At 48.9% G+C, this 4,362-nt stretch overlaps 1 protein-coding gene across 7 annotated transcripts in view; it reads left to right on the top strand.

Annotated features, from left to right (window-relative positions):
• Positions 1-627: 627 nt before the first annotated feature.
• Fam53a (family with sequence similarity 53 member A) overlaps positions 628-4,362 on the top strand; it is a 33,477-nt gene continuing 29,742 nt past the window's right edge. For 2 of the 7 annotated variants that reach the window (XM_021210772.1, XM_029545279.1), the window contains exon 1: positions 628-1,407. The gene's annotated coding sequence lies outside the window, so the exon portion shown is untranslated. Of the gene's footprint in view, positions 1,412-4,362 lie in introns of all 7 variants that reach the window. The other 5 variants (XM_029545283.1, XM_029545281.1, XM_029545284.1 and 2 more) reach the window with 5 other exon arrangements.

The raw sequence follows: 4,362 nt of genomic DNA, 5'->3' as shown, positions 1-4,362 counted from the left end.
GTACCCAAGTGCACAAAAGTGCCTTCCAGTCACACTGTAGTTCCAGAAATGAGACTCCCATAGGGCAGGGCCCGGCCCAAAGACACATTACCAGCAAAGGACAGGGGAAGCTGGGCATTGGTGGCGCCTGCCTTTAACTCCAGGGTCGGAAGACAGAGGCAGAAGGATCTCTAGGAGTTCGAAGCCATCCTGGTCTACAGTCCGAGCTTCATACTGAGGTTTTGTTATAAAAGAAAGAAAGAAAAAGAAAAAAGGCAGGGAGATGAAGGTGGTCACATCGGACTTTGGAACCCGGGAGCCTGAAGGCACTACTGCCGGCCTTCCCTGCCCCGCAGACACCCGTAGGTTAACGTCACACCCGGCGCGCGCCCGCTCGCACAGGAGGGCGGGGCCGGCAGCGGCGCACGGTACCCGTAGGAGGGAAGTGAGAGGAAACGGGGCGGGGCGTCACGAGGCCACGCCCACAACACGGCGGGCAGTGACGTCGTCCGCCTAGCGGCGCGGGTGAGGGTTGATTGCTCGCGGCGGCTTCCGCGGGCGGGTGCGCGAGCGGACGGCTGACGGCTCGGGGCGGTGGTAGCGGCGCGGCGACCAATGAGGGCGTCCGGAGGGGGCGGAGCATCGGCTGCGGTTTTGTTCCGCGGTGACTGAGGCGCACCGTCCCCATGCGCGGAGCGCGGCCTGCGCGGCCGGCGCCCTGCCCCAGCTACGGAGCTCGGTGCTCACCTGCCGCGCGGATAGTGCCCTGCGCCGTCGTCAGCCTGCTCATCGCTAAGAGCTCCAGCCGCCGGAACGCCGTGTCCTTGCGCTGTGATCCCGGAGTCTCCGCACGTCGGCCGGCGCCGCGCAGCCGTACGTCGAGAGCCGGGTGCATCGCCACAGCGCGCGGAACACCCTCTAGGGTCAGCCGGCGTCTCAGCACCTTAAGGTCCCCGCGCGCCCCGGGCCCAGCACTGCCCTCGTGTCCCGTGTCCCCGACATCCTAAGGTCCTCGGGGACCCAACATCTCAAAAAGAACCCTGGGCCCCAGCTCCCTAGAGTCCCCTGGGCCCCAGCTCCCCGAACTCTTGGCGAGTCCCGGGACCCCTCCAATTAAGCCAGGCCCCAAAGCATTCTGTTGCGCGCGCTGCTGCACGCCGGGCGGTAAGGCCTGCCCGCTGCGCCTGGGGCGCGCTGCCACTTGTTGAATCACTTTTCATGTCGATTTTGAGACCTGTTGTCGCCATGCTGAGCCCGTGGGCCCGTGAACCCGCTGTTGTTGAGACTCAGTGATTGTTATTTTGTATTCAGGAAGTTGGACGAGATATGATGGCCCCTTAAGGGAATCCCAAGAGCAGATCCTCCCAACGACCTGTGGGAGGTGACTTGGAAGTGTATTCCGAAGCCACTTTTCTGCGTAGACTGAGGGTGTGTAAGTCCCTTTAAGACTTCCTGTGTGGAGGATGGGATGTGCGATGTTCACAATGTATTTTACCGCTCTGAATGGCTATATCGCCTTTGTACGTTAGTCTTAATTAGAGATCTGTGACATATCACTCCAAATTAAAATCACTTTAATTTTTTGCACTTCAAAGTATTTAATCATTAGATATATCTTTAAGTATGAATCTAAGCTTACTCTAACCCTGGGCCTGGCATACCTACACTTTCAGCCCCACTACTTAAGTTTATAATAATGTCTCAGCTCTGAGAATTTTGAAGATTGACTTCAAGGGTGTACTTTAGTTTTTACATTAAGAAATTTGACTTGTGCTTCCTTATGCTGCCTCTTCAAATACATATTGGGTCATCTTAGGAAAGTGGGTCTTGGAAGGGAAGTTCAGCATCTCAGAACAAGGTAGGACTGAGGATAGTTTTTCCAAATTCTGAATATTATGCCAAGGTGGAAATTGAAATCGATTAAGAGGAGGTGGACTTTGTACTGGATGTGGTAGTTCTTTCTGGTGACTCCTTCTGGCACCTGTTCCCTCCTTCCTTCTCTTTGTGTAGTGAGCATAGCAAACCGGGTCCCTTCACATGGCCTGATAAATGATTCTACTAGCTGTCCCTGGAGCTTAGATCTTGGTTCTGGAACTTTTTCCTCTGGTGTGTGAGCTTGTGGCTTGGACTGGAGCCATACCAAGTCACATGGCCTTTCAGTTCTTCTTCCCTTAGGTTGGATTTGGCAACCAGAAAGAGAGTATTTTAGTTGCTACTCTGAGACAGAAGATGCTGAACAATACTTTTTTTTTTTTCTTTAAATTAAAACATTTGTTTCATGGGTATGGATGAGTGTTTTGCTGGATTGTGTGTCTTCGTCACGTGCATGCTTGGTGTCCTTGGAGGAAGGAAGAGGGTGGTGGTCCCACAGGACTGGAGTTACAGGAGGTTATGAGATATGTAGTTCCGAGGGATCTAACACAGTCCTCTGCAAGAGTAGCCAGTGCTCTTAACCACTGAGCTATTTTATCCCTATAAGCCCAAACAATCGTTTTTTTCTCTTTCTTTTTCTTTTTCTTTTTTTGTCCTTCAGGACATGGTTTCTCTGAGAACCATCTGCCCCTGCCTCTGCGGTGCTGGGACTAAAGGTGTGGACCAGCACTGCCCAGCTTCCTTTTTTTAAAAAAGTAGTTGTACTTCCAATTTTAGTTATAGAGATTGTAGACACACACACACAGACACTCACACGCACACGCGTGCGCGCACGTACGCTCAGGGTACAGGAACATCAAGAACTCCAGTCTGAGAATGAACATGATTTTAATCATGAACATTGATATAAAGAAAATCCTTAGGTATTTTCCACTGGTGCTTTGGAAACACTTAATTTTTGGGGGGGAGGGGTTCGAGACAGGGTTTCTCCGTATAGCCCTGGATGTCCTGGAACTCACTTTGTAGACCAGGCTGGCCTCGAACTCAGAAATCCGCCTGCCTCTGCCTCCCAAATGCTGGGATTAAAGGCGTGCACCACCACGCCCGACATTTTTTTTTTTTTTTTAAATTAAGGGAACTTACTTCCCAGGTGGTGATGGCAGATACCTTCAATGCCAGCACTTGGGAGGAAAAGGCAGGCAAAGACAGATCTCTGTGAGTTCTAGGCCAGCCTGGTATACAGAGTGAATTTCAGGACAGCCAGGTCTATACAGAGAAACTGTCTCAAAAAAACAAAACCAAACAAAAAACTTTACCATTTTTGAGACTTGGTATCCATCCCTATGTAGCACAGGCTGACCTGAAAATTGTAAACATCCTGCCTCTGCCTTTCAAATGCTGGAATTATATGTACACATTACAGTGTCTGGTAACGCTTTATTTTTGGGTGCAGTTTTAGGTTTACAGGAAATTGAACTCTACTCTTTCCCCCTCTTACTTAGTCTATGCTATTAATCAATATCCCTATTGGAGTGGCATATTACAGTTGATACTGGACTTTTTTTTTTTTTATGTCTCTTTTAACGAAAGATGCTATCTATTTTTGTTTTGAGTGTTTTGCCTGCATGTATGTATATGCACCATGTGTGTGCCTGGTGCCTGCAGAAGTCAGAAGGGGATGTTGGGTTCTCTGGAATTGGAGATGATTTGGAGCCAGCATCTGGGTGCTGGAAATTGAACTCTGCTCCTCTGCAAGAGCAACAAATATTCTTTAACTGCTGAGCCATATCTCTAGCCCAGGTGCTAGTCCAGAGTTACTTTGTTCATTCCTTCAGATTTTCTCTGTAGATGACTCTGTGGTTTTATTTCTTCTCAAGCTGTTGGCTTTTTATTTTCCTTTCTTTTTTATTAGAACTAACTAGAACTTGTAGTATGATATTGAAAAACAATGGTGAGGGGACATTTTTGCTTTAGTCTCAGTGCTTTGAGTTTTTGGCTGTCAGTTAGGAATGCTGTTGGGTTTGTTTTAGTTGTCGTTTGACTTTTTATTAACCAGAGACTCATTTTTATCAAGTTCTCATTGTGGTCTTGCTGGCCTAGAACTCACTGTGTAGAGCAGGATAGCCAAGAATTCAGAGATCCATCTGTCTACCTCCTAAGTGCCAGAATTAAAGGCACCACCACGTCTGCCCTCTAGCCCTCACAGTGTTTTTCTTTGTAGCTCTGGCTATCTTGGAACTCATTCTGTGGACCAGGTTGGCATGGAACTTGGAGATTCGCTTGCCTCTGCCTCTTGAGTTCTGGGTTTAAAGGTGTGTGCTACCACCACTGATTGGCTGTCTTTTTGTGTTTTTAATGGGGACTTTTTGCATAGGCATGATTGAAGCAAGAACAACCATGTTAAATGGGATTGGACACAAAGACAGTGACCTCATGCTGACAATCAATTTCCATGGTAGCTGCCCAGATTCTTGAGCACATGGGCAGGACCAGTTCTTTTTTTTTTTTTTT

This window comes from Mus pahari, chromosome 13, assembly GCF_900095145.1.
Source record: "Mus pahari chromosome 13, PAHARI_EIJ_v1.1, whole genome shotgun sequence".
Taxonomy (NCBI): domain Eukaryota; kingdom Metazoa; phylum Chordata; class Mammalia; order Rodentia; family Muridae; genus Mus; species Mus pahari.
The sequence above is the reverse complement of the archived record's forward strand: the minus strand, read 5'-3'. Positions and strand labels throughout refer to the sequence as shown.